The sequence below is a fragment of the Oncorhynchus mykiss genome, chromosome 11, assembly GCF_057628025.1.
Source record: "Oncorhynchus mykiss isolate SJ-2025 chromosome 11, ASM5762802v1, whole genome shotgun sequence".
Classification (NCBI taxonomy): domain Eukaryota; kingdom Metazoa; phylum Chordata; class Actinopteri; order Salmoniformes; family Salmonidae; genus Oncorhynchus; species Oncorhynchus mykiss.
Window position 1 is genome coordinate 33,304,043 of NC_143032.1, and position 25,180 is coordinate 33,329,222.

The 25,180-nt window shown below is 41.1% G+C and overlaps 1 protein-coding gene across 1 annotated transcript in view; it reads left to right on the forward strand.

The window, feature by feature from the left end:
- Nucleotides 1–25,180, forward strand: part of LOC110535589 (receptor-type tyrosine-protein phosphatase N2) — a 295,931-nt gene that overhangs the window by 178,678 nt on the left and 92,073 nt on the right. The window lies entirely within an intron of this gene.

Consider the following 25,180-nt stretch of genomic DNA (forward strand, 5'->3'; position numbering starts at 1 on the left):
AGCAGACAAGGAACAATGAGCAGATTATCTGGAGAGCTGTCATTTTATGGCTAGACATTATGGCTGGCGGTGACATATTCATAAGAAAAATTAAGAGTCCAAAAAGATACTGAAGATGAGTGCCGGGATGAGAGCAGGCGACGCTGCTAATAAATATTCATAAGTAGTGTGGGGTAGGTGAGGATCTAATCAAACAGCCATTGATGGGCTGTAGCCCTCCTAGAATTTTTTCTACGGAAATGAGACAGACAGCGGTGGCACTGTGAGCCATGAAGATCATCGCGAGGCATGCTGGGAACTAAATGGACGTGGCCTGTGTGTGGGCTGCTGCCGTCGTCAATAGCAACAGGGTAACATAGTCGGGACCGTTTTCCTGGCTCAATCCCTCCTATGGACTTTGTCACACTCTTTTCGATTGATTTAATCCTACTGTGAATCTCTTGCTTATGCCTACGCATTTACCTCCCTCTTTTTTAAGTCCTCTTTTCCTTCGCCTCATCTACCCTTTTCTCCCTTTCTCTTGCCCTCTATCTTTCTGACTATCTTTTTCTCCATCTTCACTCTTGTCCAACACCCAGAAAGAACAAGGCAAACAGTGACGGAGGGCTGGGATTTGTCATATTTGTCCTATTTGTTGATAATTAGCTGCAATTATAGGGAACCGGAGTGAGGGAGAGATCCTTTACCTCAGGAGTGGGAAATCAGAGACAGATGCTGTGTGTGTGTGTGTGTGTGTGTGTGTGCATGTCCGTGAGTGTGATTAGAAAATGTGTATTTGAGGGAAGTATAGTGAGAGCCAAGCCCTGTAATTATTAATTTTCTGTATTGGCATTGTCATAGTCCAAACCCAAATAAGGCTCAATTCATCCCAGTGGTTTTTAGTCCCTGAATGGGGACAGAGGGATAATTTTCTGAAAACGGTGGCAGAACATGCTGCTGAGAGTGCCTGTGGAGAGTACTCTCAGAATGCATTAGTTTAAATGGAATTGAGCACAACTATTAGTTGGTGAATTTATGGGGTGACCGCTGATATATTGTTATTAGTGGGTACCTCAGCTAGATGCCAAAGCATGGTTCGGTAACTATGCATTAGCTTGCAAAACACAAGTTTTAAATGGTGCCCTAGTTTTAAGTAGATAACTAAATACATTGGCAAATAAAGTAAATGAAATTAAGTTAATAAAGGCACAACCAGTTAGATGTGATGGGGTTTATATCCTGTCGCAATCAAATTGGAGGATTCCTACACTGTAGCACAGGCTTACAGAGACTGGTTGGAGTGTGCCTCCTCTTGCATGGAACGAACCAACCTGGTATTGTTAAGAGGACCGAGAGTGGAGCTGACACAGGTTGTGTCCCAAATGGCAAACTATTTATTTTATGTTGCACTAACTTTGACCAGAGCTCTAGGCACCCTATGTCCTTTATAGTTTAACCTAGGGAACACAGTGGCATTTAGGACACATCCATTGCCTCTCCGTCTTAACCCTGTCTGACTTTGTTAAAAATGGGGCAAAATGACAAAACAGCTTAAAACCCACGGACATCGATTGCAGAAGATGTTGACCAAGATAAGCTCATGTCAAAGTGAGGAGATTGGACCCTAATCGATAGACTTCACAATATCTGGTCCCCCTATAGATTTTCTAGAACCCATTTCCTTAAAAATGTCCTTGTTTTACGACTCATTAGCTACATTTACCACAAAAACAGAACACAATTTAAAGAGCGACTGAAATCACAGATTCTGCATGTGTTTTTATGGTGCTCATTAAGATTTCAGTCTTGGGGGGTGTGGTTCAATGTGGGTGTGTTATCGTACTCTGGCAGTTACTGTTGTTTGTCCCTGTTGAGACACTGTAGCTGCTGCGGTGTCCCAGGAGAGACCAAAAAACAGTATCAACAACATAGCCACTAACACTTCCTCGAAATAGTCAGAAATCTTCTAAGATAAATCAAGAAATTAGTCATTATTTTTGCCACGCAATTTTACATCTAGTTAAGGTGTTTAGTGCAGTAGTTCTCAAGTAAACAAATGTGCATGAAAACTAGTAGCTATTGCACTGCAGACAGTATCGAGTTTACTGCTGTGCTGGACTGATTTTTGATCATTCATCAGCAAGCTGTGAAAACTATACATAATAAAGCACAAGATACACACTGTTCATCAGTGCCCAAAATCACTGGCTAGCTAAATTCCATCTGCGTTTGTCAATGAAGCTAGCTAGTAGTAGCTAGCAGGCGCATTAAGCAGGCAAGCCATCAAGTCACTGACAAGTGTGACGTGTGTGCTTCGGTGCCGTTTTGTTTTACAACTTTCTCACTATCTATTACCAGAGTGTGCATCTGTCTGGCAGCGTTTCATAGGGAATCCTGTTACAAAATCGGTTGCGTTGTGACAAGATGCTCGCGAATGGATTTCGAATTTGAGAAAATGGACAAGTGGCAATTGGGAGACAAGTGCACATCATCTCAATTGTTTTCATTTTGCCCAAAACAGACTCAGTGCTTCACTTGGGCAAGAGGTCATAGGGACTGAGTACCGGCAGGTCACATTTTCTACTGCTTGAGTTCCTGCACCTCTTATAGAATATTAGCTAAAAAGTATTATAGCGTTCCTGCACCTAAATATAAACAGTACCGGCACCCAAAATGAGTAGGCTATCAAATCAAATCAAATGTTATTGGTCACATGCACATGGTTAGCAGATGTTAATGCGAGTGTAGTGAAATGCTTATGCTTCTAGTTCCGAACATGCAGTAATATCTAACAAGTAATCTAACCTAACAATTTCACAACAACTACCTCATAAAGGAATTAATTAGAATATGTATATAAAAATATATGGATGAGTGATGGTCGAACGGCATAGGCAAGAAGCAGTAGATGGTATAGAGTACAGTATATACATATCAGATGAGTAATGTAGGGTATGTAAACATTATATAAAGTGGCATTGTTTAAAGTGACTAGTGATACATTTATTACATCCAATTTTTTATTATTAAAGTGGCTAGAGATTTGAGTCAGTATGTTAGCAGCAGCCATTCAACGTTAGTGATGGCTGTTTAACAGTCAGATGGCCTTGAGATAGAAGCTTTTTCAGTCTCTCTGTCCCAGCTTTGATACATCTGTACTGACCTCGCCTTCTGGATGATAGCGGGGTGAACAGGCAGTGGCTCGGGTGGTTGTTGTCCTTGATGATCTTTTTGGCCTTCCTGTGACATCGGGTGGTGTAGGTGTCCTGGAGGGCAGGTAGTTTTCCCCCTGTGATGCGTTGTGCAGACCTCACTACCCTCTGGAGAGCCTTACAGTTGTGGGCGGAGCAGATGCCATACCAGGCAGTGATACAGCCCGACAGGATGCTCTCGATTGTGCATCTGTAAAGGTTTGTGAGTGTTTTTGCTGATAAGCCAAATTTATTCAGCCTCCTGAGGTTGAAGAGGCGCTGTTGCGCCTTCTTCACCACGCTGTCTGTGTGCGTGGACCATTTCAGTTTGTCCGTGATTTGTACGCCGAAAAACTTTAAACTTTCCACCTTCTCCACTACTGTCCCGTCGATGTGGATAGGGGGGTGCTCCCTCTGCTGTTTCCTGAAGTCCACGATCTCCTTTGTTTTGTTGACGTTGAGTGTGAGTTTATTTTCCTGACACCACACTCCGAGGGCCCTCACCTCCTCCCTGTAGGCCGTCTCGACGTTGTTGGTAATCAAGCCTACCACTGTACCGGCACCTATTTCAGTCCATGTCAAGCACCTCGCATACTCGAGTTATCACTATTGAACACATTAGCAAGTGGCAACTCCAAAAAGGGCTAGGGGCCAAGTGTTCTTTCAACATAACATTGGCGAAGTGTTGTCTTATGTAAACAAGTCCGAGGTGCTGTGTAAGGGGCAGGTCTGTGTCACTGAATGGTTCTGGCTGCTACGATTTGGATAGAGCTCAATCAGCGTAGCAGATAGAGTGCATTCATTGCAGGTGTTTCTCTGTGCATGACAATTCTCCCTAGGTATTATCCCGTGTTAGTGGGGAAGTGGGCATGATCAAAATCAAAACCCAACCCTCCTGTATATCAGCCTATTCTATTCTGACTAATATCAATAGGCCGTTTTAAACCTGAGAAGTTGATTTTCGAGTTCAGTTGCTCTTTAATAAGCATGGCATTTTTTAAGTCATTTAAGTTGTCATTATGTTTTACCAATGATATTGCTGTCCAGATCACGTTAGTGTCTCCATAAAAGCACTCCTGTGAATGTGTGAAAAACTCTCTCAGGGAAAAATGAGAGGGCCAAAGAGGGGACATTGAAAAGGGGCTGTAGAATGCCTAAAATATACAATGTTTTTGTTCATCTCAATCCTAGCACTCTATCATCAGTTCTTCGCTAGGGCTGTGAAATGTTGACATTGACAGTAAATGAAAATCCTACGGAGAATATCAGTGTGCACACACCTTGCAGCACCCCAGGCATCAGTTTGGAGAATCAGCCTGTAGTACTGGTACCATAGCAGTCCTCCGTTTCATGGAGAGATGTTCCTAAAAGGCACACGGAGCTTCGTGACTGTGCATACTCTCCTCTCCTCCCGTCCTGTTTGTGATCAGGAGGGGTCGATGAGTCACTGTGCATCTGGAGAGAGAGAGAGAGCGCGAGAGAGAGATGGTGCAGGAGCAGAGGGTTGCAAAGGTTTGCGTTAGCCAGCTGTATGCAGACATAGGCCCTTTTTTACATTGAAGAAAGTTGGAGATTCTTGAGAGGTATCGAACAAAATCCTGAGACTATACTTATTACTGTAATGTAAACTTGTGAACTTGTCAAGTCTTGACAACTATGTCCGGAGGTCACACACACGACACTCGCACTTGGCCCCCAGTTTCCCCACTCCATGCAGGGCAGCGTAAACGGAATTGTCGCGTTGTGCCCAACACTGATACAGTAAAAATGAAATGTTTTAATTATATTTATAAACATTTGAATTATATTTCAGACTTTTTTAATTAAATTTTTCACCCGAAAATTGCAGTAAAAGCCTGTTACACTCTGAAATTGATGCCATAGCTTAAAAAAAAAAGCTCATCTCAATGGTGTTTTTTCCCCTTGACTGCACTGATAATCCAGGCAAGATACAATCTAGCTTTGCAAGCAGTTTGCTTTTCATTCGCAGTTTGCTTTTTACCTCATATGACTTTCATGATATTGATAAAATTACGCCTGCTTTGTTCTAAGGTAAGTTTAAAACACTAAAGTTGTAATGTAGGCCTAAAACGTATCTAGCTATGGTTCAGCTAACATAACAGCTAGCACAGTGGATCTGGGCCAATTCCAGCTGAGAGTCGGGGCAATCGGCTGAGATTCAGACTCAGCCGACTTCATGTAGCCCAAGTCTGGCCCGCCTTTGGCAGTATTACTTATGGCTAGGATGCCCGATTGAGCTCTGTCTGATTCCGGTGTGAGTTATATGGCCCAAATATATTACTTGGGACGATTGTGGCTACTCTCTGGCAGATGATTACACGGGCTGATTAATATAGTTAACATTTCATTATTTATTTTCCCATATTTTCTCATAGTTTTTTTCCATAAAATGATAGTTCAAATAGAATTGATACCGAAGACAAACTAAATTTGTGTGGCCGTATTCATGGCTATCAGCTAACTAGCTGATGCAGCTATTACGATGTAGCTAAGAAAAATTCAGAAATAATTTTGTTTAGTTTGCTTCCTAGGAAGGTATTTCTATACTATGAACCACACTGTACTGTGCTTTTATATTTGTATGAGAGGAGTAAACCTTTATGCTTGATATGCTAACATTATTAGCTAGCAGTAGCTAGCCAGCTGTGCTATTTTTGTGCAAGCTAATTTAATGTGTGGATAAACAAGAAATAAACCCTTTAATTGTCTGCACATTATGAATTGTTGCATTATTGAAGAGTGTAATATGGTTTGGTTGCATTATTCAAGTGTAATTATGTTATGTTTTAAATTAAAAGTTGCTCGACATTGTTGAGTAGGTAAATTGGAGCTAAGCGCAAGAATGTCACATTGGGGGAGGGGGGGGGGGGAAGTAGTAATGTGTAATGTCTTTGTTACGAATCCCTTTTGGCCCGACAGTCTAGGGGGATGGTAATGAGACCCGTAACACAACTCATGCAAATTATAATAGTGAAAAAGTAAAAGTGTGAACGAAATAACCAGGACAACTGAAATCTACCGTCAAACTCAAGGTTTATTTGTAAACACACGGTAATGGGGGGAGCAGGAAAAGGGGCTGAGCTGGACCCAAGGAAAGAAACAATAAGTATTCAATAACACCCCTAAGCTAGACTAGCCTACTTTAACAACAGCTAACTAACTAACCAAAAATACAGTGGGTGGTCCGCCCAGTTCTAACTAGTGTAGTTAACAAAGTCTACCTACGGGTAGTGTATGCCCATGGGCGACTTGTCTTGGTTTCCCCTTTTCCCACCAGCAACAAACAAACACCATAACCAAAAACAATACTCACAGGTGATGACAAAGTGCTATGGAGGTGCTCAAACAAAAGAGAGGTTAATACACAAAGAGAGAGTGAAACACAGAGACCTACAGACATGGCATTTACAGAGAGATTGAGCTCCAGAGCAAACTACTGACAGGGTTCTTAAACCAAGGGAAAGGAACTGTGATAGGGTAGGAAACAGGAGGAGGTGTCTTCTGATTGATGATTGGATTGGTGACTGATTGGGGAGTGATGATTTTCACCTGTGAGGGGAGAAGGAGAGAAAACAACACAGGATACATGCACACACACACACACACAGGATACCTGTATCCGTAACAGTCTTCTTTTAGCACCTGAACATTTGGTGCCATCATAGTTGGCGACTGTTTATCATGTCCTTAAAATACAACATAATCAGGTTTTCCCTGAAGTTTTTCACCGTTTTGATTTTCAAATCATCGCATTTACATTAACGACTATTATTAGAATTAATATATGTTTTTTTATCAGAGTACCAGTTGTCATTTTTTATCAGAATTTCTGAGTGCAGTGAAGGAGGAGGCTGGAGGTTTACAGTTACCTGTCCATCTGATTAAGATGGTGGGTAAATTGAGATTCATTGACATTTTGACAACTTCTGCAAACTGCTTAAGTGGATAGGCACTTATTAAGCATAGAATTCCCTGAGCTGCATGTTAACAGATTATTGAACCAATTGTAAATCATATGGGCATTCAGAAAGTATTCAGACCCCTTGACTTTTTTCACATTTTGTTGTGTTTCAGCCTTATTCTAAAATTCATTAATCAACTTTTTTTCCTCATCAATCTACACACAATACGCCATGATGACAAAGCAAAAACAGGTTTTGAGTAATTTTAGCAAATATATTAAAAATTCAAAACTGAAATATCTTATTTATGTAAGTATTAAGACCCTTTGCTATGAGACTCTAAATTGAGCTCAGGTGCATCCTGTTTCCATTGATCAACCTTGAGATGTTTCTACAACTTGATTGGAGTCCACCTGTGGTAAATTCAATTGATTGGACATGATTTGGAAAGGCACACCTGTCTATATAAGGTCTCACAGTTGACAGTGCATGTCAGAGCAAAAACCAAGTCATGAGGTCAAGAAAATTGTCCGTAAAGCTCCAAGACAGGATTGTGTCGAGGCACAGCTCTAGGGAAGGGTACCAAAATATTTCTGCATTGAAGGTCTCCAGGAACTCAGTGGCCTCCTTCATTCTTAAATGGAAGAAGTTTGGAGCCACCAATACTCTTCCTAGAGCTGGCCGCCCGGCCAAAATGAGCAATCAGGGAGAAGGGCCTTGGTCACGGAGGTGACCAAGAACCCAATGGTCACTCTGATAGAGCTCCAGAGTTCATCTGTAGAGATGGGAGAACCTTCCAGAAGGACAACCGTCTCTGCAGCAGTCCACCAATCAGGCCTTTATGGTAGGGTAGCCAGACGGAAGCCACTCCTCAGTAAAAGGTACATGACAGCCCGCCTGGAGTTTGCCAAAAGGCACCTAAGCTATTCTCAGACCCTGAGAAACAAGATTCTCTGGTCTGATGAAACCAAGATTGAACTCTTTGGCCTGAATGTGAAGCAACACGTCTGGAGGAAACCTGGCACCATCCCTACAATGAAGCATGGTAGTGGCAGCATCATGCTATGGGATGTTTTTCAGCGGCAGGGACTGGGAGACTCGTCAGGATCAAGGGAAAGATGAACAGAACAAAGTACAGAGACATCCTTGATGAAAACCTGTTTCAGAGCACTCAGGACCTCAGACTGGGACGAGGTTCACCTTCCAACAAGACAAGGACCCTAAGCACACGGCCAAGACAACGCAGGAGTGGCTTCGGGACAAGTCTCTAAATGTCCTTGAGTGGCCCAGCCAGTGCCTAGACATGAATCTGATCGAACATCTCTGGAGGGACCTGAAAATAGCTGTGCAGCAACACTCCCCATCCAACCTGACAGAACTTGAGAGGATCTGCAGAGAAGAATGGAAGAAACTCCCCAAATACATGTGCAAGTTTGTAGAGTCATACCCAGGAAGACTCTAGTCTGTAGTCGCTGCCAAAGGTCCTTCAACAAAGTACTGAGTAAATGGTCTGAAAACAATTTTTTATAAATTGGCACAAATTTAAAAAAAAACTGTTTTTGCCTCGTCATTATGGGGTATAGTGTGTAGATTGATGAGAGAGAGAAAAACAATGTAATACCGTTTAGAATAAGGCTGTAACCTAACAAAATGTGGAAAAAGTCAAGTGGTCTGAATACTTTCTGAATGCACTGTTTAACAGACAGGGATCTCAGCTGAGTCTCCGCACGGTGTGTGTGCACGAGTGCGCGTGTCTGTGCATGTGTGTTGTGTTTGTGCATTTGCGTGTGTGTCTGTGTGTATGTATGTGTATGTATGTGATTGCACGTGTTCATGTTTTGTAGATCACAGGAGGTTGGTGGCACCTTAAATGGGGAGGACGGACTCGTGGTAATGGCATTGTTATGAGCCGCCATTATCCAGCCATTATTGTGAGCCGTCCTCCCCTCAGCAGCCTCCACGGATGTAGATGTGTGTCTCCGCAAATAACATACATTAGCAAGACTTGTATACGTCTGTGTACACGTGCCTATGTGCGTTTGTGGTCTGTGTGTCTGCTTTCGCTGCGGAATTGCATTACCTGTCTTTCTGGAACCTTTAAGGATGACCATTATAATGGAAGTGGATGCAGGAGAAATAAACATTAGTGTATAATCCCATCATATGTCATGTAGGAATAAATGTCAACGGTAAATGCCACTATCTTAGAATTGGGGAAACCACTCATGGGCTCCCCCAATCAGAGTTCTGGGGAAGCACGGGCAAAACTCATCTCAGGGAAAGGTCACGGGCAATGATGACCTCTGGGCAACTGGATTTGGTGGCTTTCTTGCCAATTTCCTGCACCATAATGAATGTGAGGGCTAGAATGAGAGCAATGCCATTTGAAAAGATTTGAACATCTAAATTATGGTGTAAAATAGGGGCCTTCTAGCAGTCGTAAGGACAAAGATTCAGCAGAAGGCAGGCGGGCAGAGGTGTAAATGGTGGGTGAATCCAAGTGAAAGCTATGATCCCTTATTGATGTCACCTGTTAAATCTGCTTTCCACACCTTGTAGTCCCTGGCCCAATGAATTTAGGCTGTTCTGAGGGCAACTCAATATTAAGAAGTTGTTCCTAATGTTTTTTACACTCAGTGTATATGCAAAGTTCTGCCTTCCACATGTCAGTATTCAAAACCAATCATAACCAATAAAGAACAGGCACCTATCGCAAGACTCCGATACCAGACTCAGATACAGCCTCCCCTTGAGTAACCTAAAAGTGAGTAACCTAAACGTAAACTGCGGAAGGCCAAATGGCAGGCTAGCCGCAGGCTGTTCACACAAGCTGAACAAGACGGAGAAACCAGACATGTGCTCCTAAACTAAAGACAATGAAGCCATTGACATAAAACAGGTAAATAGAGCTAAATAAACGAAAGCTTCTTTATAACAAGTGTTGCGCATTTTGTGAGCTCTCCAAACAACATTTCCACTTTGAGAATGAGAATGGTCAGAATGTATATTATACTTAATTACTGAACTGAAATGAGCGTAACCAAACATTCTGAATCAATGGGGAAATGCGTGGATTAACAGTACCTCACTAATTAACATACAGTATATTTAAACGGGGAATTGATAGACATTCACAAACAATTGGCAAGCAATATTGACACAATTAGTATGCACAAATTGGCGCGTTTCTGTGCACAATAATGCAGAGAGAGAGATGTGCCTATAGCGCATCTAAGCCACAGATGGTCCTACTGTACTATATGCGGTATGACCAACAAGGGGCATATAATAGGTACCCTATTTTCAACATACTGCATTACTCTTGACCAGAGTCCTATTGGCCCTGGTCAAAAGTAGTGAAGTAATAGAGAATAGGGTGCCATTTGGGATGCTCGAAACAGTATGCTCATCCTATGTACTTCAGTGTGGTATGTGATTATGTAAATTAGTGTTTGTAAGTACAGGTAACTACCAAAATAAAGGAAACACTTGAGTAAATGAGGGATACAAAGTACATTGAAAGCAGGTGATTCCACATAGGTGTGGTTCCTGAGTTAATTAAGCAATTAACATCCCATCATGCTTAGGGTCATGGCTACCATGGCTAAAAGAAGAGATCTCAGTGACTTTGAAAAAGGGGTCTCAACAGAGCATAGGGGATTTAAAGTGTGTCAGTTAAGATCAAACTCTTATTTACAATGACAGCTTACCCTGGCCAACACTGGACCATTGGTGCACCACCCTATGGGACTCCCAATCACAGCTGGATGTGATGCAGCTTGGCTTTGAACCAAGGACTGCAGTGATGCACCGAGATGCAGTGCCTTAGACCGTTGCGCCACTTGGGAGAATGTGCCAGTTACCAGATTTCAACCCTTATGGGAGATTCTGGAGCAGCACATGAGAGAGCATTTTCCACCACCATCAACAAAAGTCCAAATAATGGAATTTCTCGTGGAAGAATGGTGTCGTATTCCTTCAATAGAGTTTCAGGCACTTGTAGAATGTTAAGCCACATTGAAGCTGTTGTTGAGGCTCGTTGTGGCCCAATGCCCTATTAAGACACTTTCAAATCAAATCCAATTTTATTAGTCACATGTGCCTGAATACAACAGGTGTAACCTTACAGTGAAATGCTTACTTACAAGCCACTAACCAATAATGCTGTTTAAAAAATATGAATAAGAATAAGTAATTAAAGGAACAAGAAATTAAAGAGAAGCAGTAAAATAGCAATAGTGAGACTATATAGTGAGACTCTACAGGGGGTACTAGTACAGGGTCAATGTGCGGGTGCACCAGTTATTCGAGGTTATTGAGGTAATATATACATGTAGGTAGAGTTACTAAAGTGACTATGCATAGGTAATAACAGAGAGTAGCAGCGGCGTAAAAGAGGGGGAGGGCAATGCTAATAGTCTGGGTAGCCATTTGATTAAATGTTCAGGAGTCTTATGGCTTGGGGGTAGAAGCTATTTGGAAGCCTTTTGGACCTAGACTTGACGCTCCGGTACCGCTAGCCGTGTGGTTGCAGAGAGAACGGTCTATGACTAGGGTGGCTGGAGTCTTTGACAATTTTTAGGGCCTTGCTCTGACATCGCCTAGTATAGAGGTTCTGGATGGCAGGAAGCTTGGCCCCAGTGATGTACTGGGCTGTACGCACTACCCTCTGTAGTGGCTTGCAGTCGGAGGCCGAGCAGTTGCCATACCAGGTAGTGATGCAACCAGTCAGAATACTCTCGTTGGTGCACCTGTAGAACCTTTTGAGGATCTGAGGACCCATGCCAAATCTTTTCAGTCTCATTAGGGGTAATAGGTTTTGTCGTGCCCTCTTCACGATTGTTTTGGTGTGCGTGGACCGTGTGAGTTTGTTGGTGATGTGGACACCCAGGAACTTGAAGCTCTCAACCTGCTCCACTACAGCCCCGTCAATGAGAATGGAGGTGTGCTCGGTCCTCCTTTTCCTGTAGTCCACAATCATCTCCTTTGTCTTGATCACTTTGAGGGACAGGTTGTTGTGCTGGCACCACACGGCCAGGTCTCTGACCTCCTCTGACCTCTTCCTATAGTCTCGTCATTGTCGGTGATCAGGCCTACCACTGTTGTGTTTTTGGCAAACAGTTTGATGGTGTTGGAGTCCTGGTAATCTGTCTGGCCCTGTGGCCTTGTGAATGTTGACCTGTTTAAAGGTCTTACTCACATCAGCTGTGAAGAGCGTGATCACAGTTGTTCGGAATAGCTGGTGCTCTCATGCATGTTTCAGTGTTATTTGCCTTGAAGCGAGCATAGAAGTTGTTGAGCTTGTCTGGTAGGCTTGTGTCACTGGGCAGTTATTGGCTGTGCTTCCCTTTGTAGTCTATAATGGTTTGCAGGCCCTGCCACATCCGACGAGCGTCGGAGCTGGTGTAGTACGATTCGATCTTAGTCCTGTATTGATGCTTTGCCTGTTTGATGGTTTGTTTGAGGGCATAGTGGGATTTCTCATAAGCTTACGGGTTAGAGTCCCACTCCTTTAGCTCAGTGCAGATGTTGCCTGTAATTCATGGCTTCTGGTTGGGGTACGGTCACTGTGGGGACGACGTCATCGATGCACATGTTGATGAAGCCAATGATTGATGTGGTATACTCCTCAATGCCATCGGAAGAATCCCGAAACTTATTCCAGTCTATGCTTGCAAAACAGTCCTGTAGCTTAGCATCTCCTTCATCTGACCACTTTTTTTGTAGACCGAAGTCACTGGTGTTTCCTGCTTTAATTTCTGCTTGTAAGCAGGAATCAGGAGGATAGAATTATGGTCAGATTTTCCAAATGGAAGGCAAGGGAGAGCTCTGTGTGTGGAGTAAAGGTGGTCAAGAGTTTTTTTTCCCTCTGGTTGCACATTTAACATTCTGATAGATATTAGGTAAAACGGATTTAAGTTTCCCTGCCTTAATCCCCGGCCACTAGAGCGCCACCTCTGGATGAGCGTTTTCCCGTTTGCTTATGGCGGAATACAGCTGATTGAGTGCGGCCTTAGTGCCAGCATCCGTCTGTAGTGGTATGTAGACAGCTACGAAAAATACAGATGAAAACTCTCTAGGTAGATAGTGTGGTCTACATCTTATCATGAGATACTCTATCTCAGGCGAGCAAAATCTCAAGACTTCCTTATATATCGTGCACCAGCTGATGTTTACAAATATATATAGTCTGCCCCCTCCCCCCTCCTTGTCTTACCAGATGCCGCTGTTCTATCCTGCCGATACAGCGACATAATGTCGTCTCCATGAATCATAAAGGTATTACAGTTTCTAATGTCCAGTTGGTAGTTTAATCTTCCTTGTAGGTTGTCGAGTTTATTTTCCAATGATTTTCCATGTTCGCTGGTAGATCGGAAGGCAGAGGGGGTTTATTCGATAACTTACGAATTCTCAGAAGGCAGCCCAACCTCCGTCCTCTTTTTCTCCGTCTTCTCTTCATGAAAATGACGGGGATTTGGGCCTGTTCCTAGGAAGCAGTATGTCCTTCACGTTGGTCTCATAGGACTCGTTAAAGGACAAAAAAGCTGCTGCAGTTTGTGGTGAGTAATCGCTTTTCTGATGTCCAGAAGTTATTTTCGGTCATAAGAGACGTTAGCAGCAACATTATGTACAGAATAAGTTAAAAAATAAGTTATAAACAACACAAAAAAATGAACAAAAAAACACATTTGTTTAGGAGCATGTAAAACGTCAGCCAACTGATGGCAGTTAGCTGTATTATGTTCAGTGTCTGATAATAATCACCACTTACATATCAAATCAAATCAAATTTTATTTGTCACATACACATTAGCAGATGTTAATGCGACTGTAGCGAAATGCTTGTGCTTCTAGTTCCGACAATGCAGTAATAACCAACAAGTAATCTAGCTAACAAGCTAACAATTCCAAAACTACTACTACTACTTACAAGTGTAAGGGGATAAAGAATATGTACATAAAGATATATGAATGAGTGATGGTACAGAGCGGCATAGGCAAGATACAGTAGATGGTATTGAGTGCAGTATATACATATGAGATGAGTATGTAAACAAAGTGGCATAGTTAAAGTGGCTAGTGATACATGTATTACATAAAGATGCAGTAGATGATATACAGTATATATGTATACATATGAGATTAATAATGTAGGGTATGTAAACATTATATTAGGTAGCATTGTTTAAAGTGGCTAGTGATATATTTTACATCATTATGTGTGTATGTGCTGTATAATTTAAAGGTCCAGTATGTAGCTTTGTGGGCAATATTTTTGGTAATTGAAAAGATATTTCACAGTGGTTTAGATTGTACAATGATTGTCACAAACTGAAATTAGGCAAACATGATAGAATCTTTGCAACAGGGTAATGGTGAAGTTATTTCTACATATTGCACCTTTGAGTGCTTTGCATTTAGCACATTGTCATTCTAATTTGGCTATAAACATGTTCAGTCCCCCAAAAATTATGGGAAACATACTTTTTTTAGGTCGGAAATATGGCCCATGGTCAGAAATAGTGCACTATAAAGTGAATAGGGTGCAATTTGGGATGCACAACAAACACCTATATGACATTGAAAGCTTTTATCAGCCCGTGTAAAGATCACCTCTTCATCGCTACCAGGACAAGCATATTTATCAATTCTCTCAACAACTAATGTCCTTCACACCAACCTCTTAAGGATAGGACCCTTTTTTTCAATTTTCGCCTAAAATGACACACCCAAATCTAACTGCCTGTAACTCAGACCTGAAGCAAGGATATGCATATTCTTGATACCATTTGAAAGGAAACACTTTAAAGTTTGTGGAAATGTTAAATTAATGTAGGAGAATATAACACATTAGATCTGGTAAAAGATAATACACCATCTTTGAAACGCAAGAGAAAAGTCATAATGTATTATTCCAGCCCAGGCGCAATTTTGACTACTAGATGGCAGCAGTGCATGTGCAAAGGTTTAGACTGATCCAATGAACCATTATATTTCTGTTAAAAATGTATCAAGACTGCCCAAATGTGCCTAATTGGTTTATTAATACATTTTCAAGTTCATAACTGTGCAATCTCCTCAAACAATAGAATGGTATTATTTCACCGTAATAGCTTCTGTAAATTGGACAGTGCAGTTAGATTAACAAGAATTTATGCTTTCTGCCAATATCAGGTATGTCTATGTCCTGGAAAATGTTCTTGTTACTTACAAACTCATGCTAATCACATTAGCCTACTTTAGCTCAACCATCCCGAGGGGGTTGCACCAATCCTGTAGAGGTTTTAACAGCTCCAGCAGAAACACTATCTCTAATGGCTGTTATCTGCGCTCTCTGCCAAACCCATGTCACAACACTGTAGTACATCACTGGCAGGGTTGATCGAACAATTGAGGTGTCTACTAAATGAAACTACAAAATGCTCATTCTAAAATGTAAAATGACTCCTTAACATTTTAAAGTCAAGTTTCGAGCAGAATTTTGGAGAGAAAACATTTGATTGTTTCCAAACTATTGCATATAATGGGCCAGCTACTGTATATGGAGTTAATGTGATTTGTATATAAGCAAAGTACAACCCTCCATTTACCATGACCTTATTGGTGACCCAGCTATAGTACAACTATAATATATCATGTGTATATATAATGCGAAACCCCATGGAGGGAATTCATCTCTTTACTGGAGGCATCAAAGTAGACCCGCTCTGACCCCTAGCTAGTGAAGGGAAGAAACATACATAGGGAAATAAATAAGTAAATACGTACAGAGTTAACATATTGATCTTGAAGTAGCATGGCTATATGCTCTGCTTCAAAGATTCTCAACTTCATGTTTCTACACTTGTCTTTTAAAAAAAAATGTAAGCCTGTGCCTTTCAGCTTCCACAGAAGAAAAATATGCAGTACGGTCAAATTATGTAAATAATGACCTAGCGTCTAATTTCAATTGATTTCATGTTTGTGTATTAGTGGCAGACATGCACATTAACCTTTTTTTTAATGTTGTCTATGGACTCTACCATCTTCAACTGTCGACTGTGTACGAGTGCTACAGTCTTAAAGGATTCATTTAAAACTAGGTTTGAAGGTTTGTATAAAATTATTAAGAGATGAACCTTGATTTAACCCAGTTTAAGAGTTAATCCATGTTGGTGCAACCCATCCTAAAACTGTTACCCACAGATTTAAAAAACAACAACAATATTTGTATTTTATCAAACACCAATTGTTATCCAGCCTGTATGGGCGTAAAGGCACAACTTATTTTAGTACTTTTTTACATTTTAACAAATTCAACAGCTATATTCGAGACTATAATCAACCATAGGGATTGATGTAATTTGCTTACTGTATGTTGTGAGGAGAGTGTGTTTGTGCGTTCATGTGTGCGTGTCTTTGTCTCTGCCTGTGTGTGCGTTCAAATGAGGTCGCTGGTTCGATTACCCGTGCCGATCAGGTGAAAAATCTTTTGATGTGTCCTTGAGCAAGGCACTTAAACCCTAATTTGCTCCAGGGACGTAATATTATGGCTGACCCTGTAAAACAAGACATTTCACTGCACCTACAATATACAGTGTATGTGACAATAGAACACATGTTTTGTTAAACATCAATGACGCCCCTTAATTCCCACATTCAAAATCCACCAATGATCTTCCAAACAAATATAAAACACTATTAAACCTGAAAACTCAACACGCTTCCTATAAAAATTTCATCATCTGTGCCGACCAGGAAGCCATTCAAGCCATTGAGGCTGTTATAAAAGTGCCTTAAATGCCAAGGCTGTGGCAGATAGATCTGGATGAGAAATGTCATGTGGGAGCAGCCCCACTGTGCCTGCAGCCCTGTACAGATCTCTCTCTTCTCTTTGGAGACTCCAGCTGTTGCAGACTGATGAAAGCGAAGCTGCAGTGGGCTCCGTAACCCCGGCAACCTTTAACCATCACCTGACCTTATGGACTGGAGAAATGCCTTTGATACTGTGCCATGTGGTTTGGTATTTTGGAGAGAGAGCATCTCTCTCTCTCTCTCTCTCTCTTTCTCTCTCTCTCTCTCTCTCTCTGTAGTTCTCGGGTGACTCGCTTTCTCTCTCTCGATTTCTCATTCTCTTGCTCTCTCTCTTTCTCTGACATTGTCCAAAGTAACGTCTGTCTTGTTTTTAATGAGCGCATAACAATGTTAAGTATTCACACGGACACATTTGACTTACTCTAACCACTGTGGTTGTTAGCTCGAGGCATACCTGGAGTTAGGATCTGATATTAATCGCTCATTTGGAGAACATTCCGTACGGTACTGAGAGGAAAGAAAGATAGTGTTTTGTACATTTAATGATTGTTTGATGATTCTGTTTGAAAGAAAAACATTAGACATTTGGCTGGGTTAATATAATTAATAATATATTTACAAAATGTATAATCTTCCAATCCATAGTAATGTACATTCAAATATCCAAGAATAGTCCATTCAGTGAGCATTGACTTAGAGGAATGCTGCACCTATGACTGGCCCTTTCTGCTGCATATGAATTGGAGAGGCAGTGGGTCTATGGGAAGAACGAGCATGGTGTGTTTAATCTGAGATGTGTTGGTGTGCATCGGGGAGCAGAGGAGTGGGAAGGTTGCAGACCCCCCGTGGGGTCACAGCTGGAGAGGATGCTGGAGTTTAAATGTCACGGTTGAAGGGGCACACACGGGTGCCATTTTGCCTGACACGCTGCATGCTACGGGACTGCTAGCAGGACTCTGGCAGGTTAGAAACCGATGCTGATCCTGGCCCACGAGCCAGAAAAAAAACATCCTTTTCCATTTATCATGCGGCTGCCCAGTTAATACATCTGGCAAGTTAACGTGGACAGGAGCAGAAGTATTCTGCAGTATCCTACAGACTCACAAGCAGATGGCGTATCTGTTATGCGAAGCCCTTTAATAGTACAATATGAGCCCTTAATGACGCAATATACTTACTGTAACGGGTTAGCACAAATTAGCACAAATCTTACTCTCGTTATAATTTGATATTGATGGGAGTTAATGAATGAGGGAGAACCAGAGTATTAGTATTGTGGCCAGGGGTGGCATTGAGGAGAGTGGTCATACTAGACGTGGTGATTGTGATGGCTCGGCGTGACGACAAAGTGTCAAGCACAGACAACTCTGAAGAGCAACAACAGATGCCTTCAGAAAGCACACTCTCTCACTATAAAGCTGTAGGAATTGAACACTGGGAAGGATTGAAGGACTGGGCCGTTTCCCAGCGGTGAGCCACAGTACAGTACAATGCTGTGCTGTGCACACCTCCTCTATAAACAGCATGACTCTTTCCTGTTTTGATATTCTTCTCTAAAGGTACAACCTTGCCCAGTACATCTGCTCATGGTTACAGGTTACACGTGCATACTCTGTGACTCAATGCCACTACACACTAAAAGATCTCAGTATTTGTGGGGGGAGGGGCGTGGTACTGAAACTGAGCTCTGACAGAGCTATAAAGGTATACTGAAGTAACTGAGGTATACTGGACTATTGATTTATATTCTAGACTACAGCAGGGACAGACTGGGACCACAAACTGGCACAGGTATTTCTAACACATTGGCCCATTTCTTTTTTTCCCTTGAGGCCCCAACACCAACCCATTTTTACTTAGAGGCCCCCGTTACTAGCCAAATAATGATATTTCTGCACAATACAACAACAACAACATTTTGACAAGCCCACTATACTAAAGATGGACCAGCCCATCTTGCATTTGCCTGGACTGCCCTAAAAGGCAAAGGAAAATACAATTACATTGCAATAACAGAAAACATATTCTACAACGGGTTGGTCAAAATAAGCATTGTGATTGGTTGAGATGCGTACTAAATTCCGTACTAAGAAACCTGTACAGCAAGGGTAAGTGTGAATATTGGCATTTTGTTCCATCCGAGAAATCCCTGCTCATGCACTGTCCCATCAGCCCAGGCAGTCAATCCTTGATTGCCACTGTAAACTTCATCTCCAATGTAAAAAGCATTGAGACATTATTTCCCCTTGCTTCTAGCCTAACATTTGTTCTGCATCAACGTGGGTTTGTACAAATGTTGCTGTCTGTCTCTCGACACGTGCAACACTGTCCTGTTGAGAATTAGTTAACATGTCAGGATGAGACGGACAGCTTTTCTCAACCAGTTGAAATCATGAATCAGCATAATTTCTATGGATATATACCAAGAAATGTCAATAGAAAACAAGTCAAACAACATGAAATGCAGCTAGTTTGCTGTCTTACCAGCTTCCGTTTGAAGTGATTGTGTTAGCTGTGTAGTTGGCTAGCTCCTCTGAACAGTGTCCTGACGAGAGAGCACATTTCGATCCTAGGAGAAATCGCACATCATTAGCTCATTGTCGTGGATGCTTCCAACACAGCTAAATCAAACGCAAATGCAGCTACTTTGCTGTTATGTTAGTTCTACTGTTTGACCTGACTGTGTTAGCCGTAGTTGGCTAGCTAGCAAGCAAGATATAGAACAAAAAAGACTTAACGACTGGGTCATGTCTCTGGCAACCTAACCAGAATGAACGGCCAGCTGGCATGGCTACCAACCATAGATGTGTCGAGACTAGGCCTATATTTTCGTTGAGGATGAAATAGTACCCTATGAATACATTTATCAAAATATTTAATTTAATTGGTAACCCGTTGTAGAAGAGCAATTGTACACTCAAGGTTGTGTGTACTACTATTTTAGCATGGCTACATGATTCCATATATGTTATTCTACAATGTAGAAAATAGTCCAAATAAATAAATACTCTTGAATGAGTACGTGTTTTCCGACTTTTGTTTGGTACTGTTAATATGTTGTAATATATTAACATATAATAACATATAATACATATAATATAATATAATTATAATATAATTATTATATACAGTGCCTTGCGAAAGTATTCGGCCCCCTTGAACTTTGCAACCTTTTGCCACATTTCAGGCTTCAAACATAAAGATATAAAACTGTATTTTTTTGTGAAGAATCAACAACAAGTGGGACACAATCATGAAGTGGAACGACATTTATTGGATATTTCAAACTTTTTTAACAAATAAAAAACTGAAAAATTGGGCGTGCAAAATTATTCAGCCCCTTTACTTTCAGTGCAGCAAACTCTCTCCAGAAGTTCAGTGAGGATCTCTGAATGATCCAATGTTGACCTAAATGACTAATGATGATAAATACAATCCACCTGTGTGTAATCAAGTCTCCGTATAAATGCACCTGCACTGTGATAGTCTCAGAGGTCCGTCAAAAGCGCAGAGAGCATCATGAAGAACAAGGAACACACCAGGCAGGTCCGAGATACTGTTGTGAAGAAGTTTAAAGCCGGATTTGGATACAAAAAGATTTCCCAAGCTTTAAACATCCCAAGGAGCACTGTGCAAGCGATAATATTGAAGTGGAAGGAGTATCAGACCACTGCAAATCTACCAAGACCTGGCCGTCCCTCTAAACTTTCAGCTCATACAAGGAGAAGACTGATCAGAGATACAGTCAAGAGGCCCATGATCACTCTGGATGAACTGCAGAGATCTACAGCTGAGGTGGGAGACTCTGTCCATAGGACAACAATCAGTCATATATTGCACAAATCTGGCCTTTATGGAAGAGTGGCACGAAGAAAGCCATTTCTTAAAGATATCCATAAAAAGTGTTGTTTAAAGTTTGCCACAAGCCACCTGGGAGACACACCAAACATGTGGAAGAAGGTGCTCTGGTCAGATGAAACCAAAATTGAACTTTTTGGCAACAATGCAAAACGTTATGTTTGGCGTAAAAGCAACACAGCTCATCACCCTGAACACACCATCCCCACTGTCAAACATGGTGGTGGCAGCATCATGGTTTGGGCCTGCTTTTCTTCAGCAGGGACAGGGAAGATGGTTAAAATTGATGGGAAGATGGATGGAGCCAAATACAGGACCATTCTGGAAGAAAACCTGATGGAGTCTGCAAAAGACCTGAGACTGGGACGGAGATTTGTCTTCCAACAAGACAATGATCCAAAACATAAAGCAAAATCTACAATGGAATGGTTCAAAAATAAACATATCCAGGTGTTAGAATGGCCAAGTCAAAGTCCAGACCTGAATCCAATCGAGAATCTGTGGAAAGAACTGAAAACTGCTGTTCACAAATGCTCTCCATCCAACCTCACTGAGCTCGAGCTGTTTTGCAAGGAGGAATGGGAAAAAATGTCAGTCTCTCGATGTGCAAAACTGATAGAGACATACCCCAAGCGACTTACAGCTGTAATCGCAGCAAAAGGTGGCTCTACAAAGTATGAACTTAAGGGGGCTGAATAATTTTACACGCCCAATTTTTCAGTTTTTGATTTGTTAAAAAAGAAATATCCAATAAATGTCGTTCCACTTCATGATTGTGTCCCACTTGTTGTTGATTCTTCACAAAAAAATACAGTTTTATATCTTCATGTTCGAAGCCTGAAATGTGGCAAAAGGTCGCAAAGGGGGCCGAATACTTTCGCAAGGCACTGTATATATATATATATATAATTTAACCGCTGAACTATTTTTCTTCAATCACAGTATATTCAATATAAAGTTATTATCAACGCTATTTATCAGATTTGGTTGATTTTGTGATCTCAAACCAGTGAGCTTAACATTCTTCATCAAGAACATGGTCTATAAAAAAGGTGCGACTGAATTTCCTACGTTATATAATTGGTACATTTACTGTCAACATAGCATTAGAAATAGCTTTCCAGATTGCATTTTGGCAACAAAATAATCACGATGGGAATATTGAATTGTCACTGAGACAACCTGGTTCAATTTCAGTCCTGAGGCAAAACTAGTTGAGAACCACTGGTCTAAAATATATTGTTTTCGTGCCAACCGTTAGTTGAAGTGGTTTTATCGTGATGTTGATGAAGGTTGAGCACTTCTTTTGTCCATGTCCAGTTCTACAATCGTTGTGAAGGTTTTTGACAATCAATAGCTGCACTGTTATATGTTATACTGCATGTTATGCACTTGTTATGACTTTACATCACGTAGTTGGAGAGTTACTTATCAAATATAACATCAGTTATGTACAGTGCAGTATCCCTCAGGGCAGTTGCCTTGGGTCAGTACTCTTCTCTATTTTTACAAATGATTTGCCACTAGATAAAAGTATTATGAATGCTGATGATTGCACACTCTACACATCAACAACTACAGCCAGTGACCTCACGGAGAGTCTTAGCAAGGTGTTACAGTCAGTGTCAGAATGGGTAATTAACAATAAACTGGTCTTAAGTACATCTGATACCAAAAGTATTGTATTTGGTTCAAAACATCCTCTTAGACCTAAACCTCAACTGGAGTTGTGTATAAAGGGTGTGACCATTGAGCAAGTTGAAGAAGCTGAACACCTAGGAGTAACATTGGATGGTCAGGTTATCATGGTCAAGTCATATTGACAAAGTTGTTGTCAAGATGGGGACAGGTATGTCTGTTATAAAAAGTTATGCGTTTTTTTTATGCAAAGATGAACTGTTCTAGTTGTTCACACTCTGGTCTTGTCCCGTCTTGATTACTGTCCTGTAATACGGTCAGGTGCAGCAAAGAAAGACCTAGCAACGTTTCAGCTGTCTCAAAGCAGAGCAGCACGGCTTGCCTTGAACTGCACACACAGAACTAACATCAACAGCATGCATGATAGTCTTTCATGAGAAATGGACTACTTCGCTTTTTAAGTTACATTTGTGTGTTGAAAATGCCTAACCACTTGTATAATTTACTTGCATATACTTCAGACATACACTATATATACAAATGTATGTGGACACCCCTTCAAATGATTGTGGTTGGCTATTTCACCCACACACGTTGCTGACAGGTGTATAAAATTGAGCACACAGCCATGAAATCTCCATAGACATACACTATATATACAAAGTATATGGACACCCCTTCAAATTAGTGGATTCAACTATTTCAGCCATATCTGTTGCTGACAGGTGTATAAAATCAAGCACACCGCCATGCAATCTCCATAGACAAACATTAACAGTAGAATAACCTTACTGAAGAGTTCAGTGACTTTCAACACGGCACTATCATAAGATGCCACCTTTCCAACAAGTCAGTTCATTACATTTCTGCCCTACTAGAGCAGCCTTGGTTAACTGCCCCAATGCACAGTGTGAACTGTAACGTTTGGTGGAAGAGGAATAATGGTCTGAGACAGTTTTTCATGGTTGGGGCTTGACATGCTGCAGTCACCTAGCTATGTCAACCACACCCCTCTGCAAACACGCCTTCTGCTGGTTACAAGGTGGTACCTATTTAAATTAGGTAAGATAATATGACATTACCATTGGTGTATTAAAATTAGGCTTTTTGTGATGGCTTTTTCTGATTCCACCTCCTGAATCAAACGGTTTGACATGGAGGAGGGGACCAGTAACTTTATGATCAAACTTGATCAATGCAGAAGCAACAGTCATTTTTCCTACTTTCATAGTCCTACTTTGATCTGGTTTCATCCAAATATCATCCAATTTCATGGACCTTTAATGCATCGCTCAGTTATGTATTGAGCCAGGTCAGTGTGGAATGCTCTGCCACCAGAGGTTACTCGGGCAAAAAGCAAGTTTAGCTTTAAAAAACAGATTCAAAAAAATATTGTATCACAGTGGCTCTCCTCTTTCTAAAGATCTAATATAACTGTACTGTATATAACAATATTAATATGTACCGTGCGCTCCATAAAAATTGGGACAGTAAAGCAGACGCACAAATACCATACCCCCCCAAAAGTGCTAACCTCCCATGTTATTTTAGTGGTGAGAGGTAAGCATGTCTTGGGGGTATGATATTTGCACGTCTGTAATTTTCTCACTCATCATTATTCACAATTTATTCAGGACTATCCGTAACCATGGCACCACCCACATTAATGTAGAAGTGTTTAGAAACATATCCTATTCTTATTTACAATAAAAGTGACTCCAAAATGACACAGTACATTGTTAACCATTCATTTCTATTGGGCACAAAATAATCTGAATCCAAAACAAAGAGCAGACGCATCCAACAAATGTGTAGAGTCACAAGATGAATGTAGTTGTCGTGTGAAATGAATATGGGAACAAAAACTTTACTTTTTACTTCTTTAATACACATACAGTGAATTTGTCCCAAAGGTTTTGCTGTCATTTCTAAACGGTTCACCCGATGTGGATGAAAATACCCTCAAGATAAATCTGACAGTCTGCACTTCAACCTTATAGTCATTGTTTGACTTCAAATCCTAACTTTTGGAGTATAGAGTCAGAAGAAGAAACAATCAGTCCCACCGTATATACTGTATGGATAGTGTGTAAATCATATTGTTTTGTTGTCTCATGGTGTCTTTCCAATATAAAACTTTCTTTTATTTTTAAAAAATTATTTTGAATTTCAATTGGCAGTCAAGTCTACTTTTGACCTAATTTAACACCTGATTTACTTAACAAAAAGCACATATTAATAGGTGGTCCAGACAAGTCATGACATGGCACAAGTAGGGGGGGCTTTCCTATTTTGTCCTCTATTGCTCCTCTATTGTTCCTTAAGCAAAGGGGATGCCGATGACATCAATGATTCTGATTCCTAGGGGGTACCGGTACCAAGTCAATGTGTGGGGGTACAGGTTAGTCAAGGTAATTGAGGTAATATGTACATGTTGGTAGGGGTAAAGTGACTGTGCATAGATAATAAACAGTGAGTAGCAGCAGCGTAAAAACTTCATAACTGTTCTGTACTTTGTTATTTATTTGTATATGTTATGTGGACCCCAGGAAGAGTAGCTGCTGAATGTGAAGTAGCTAATGGGGATCCTAATAAACTAAACTAAACTACTAAACTAAACTAAACTGTTACTTTGCATTTCACAGTAACTTAATGACAGCTTGTCAACAGGATGTTAATGTTTAATTTTCAATAACTTACTGTCAGCTAGTTGCAAGTGTGTTATTGATGCATTTGCTGTACTTACTGTGGCTGATCTTGGTCATGCTCATCGACCTGATGGTGTGGCAGGAAAGG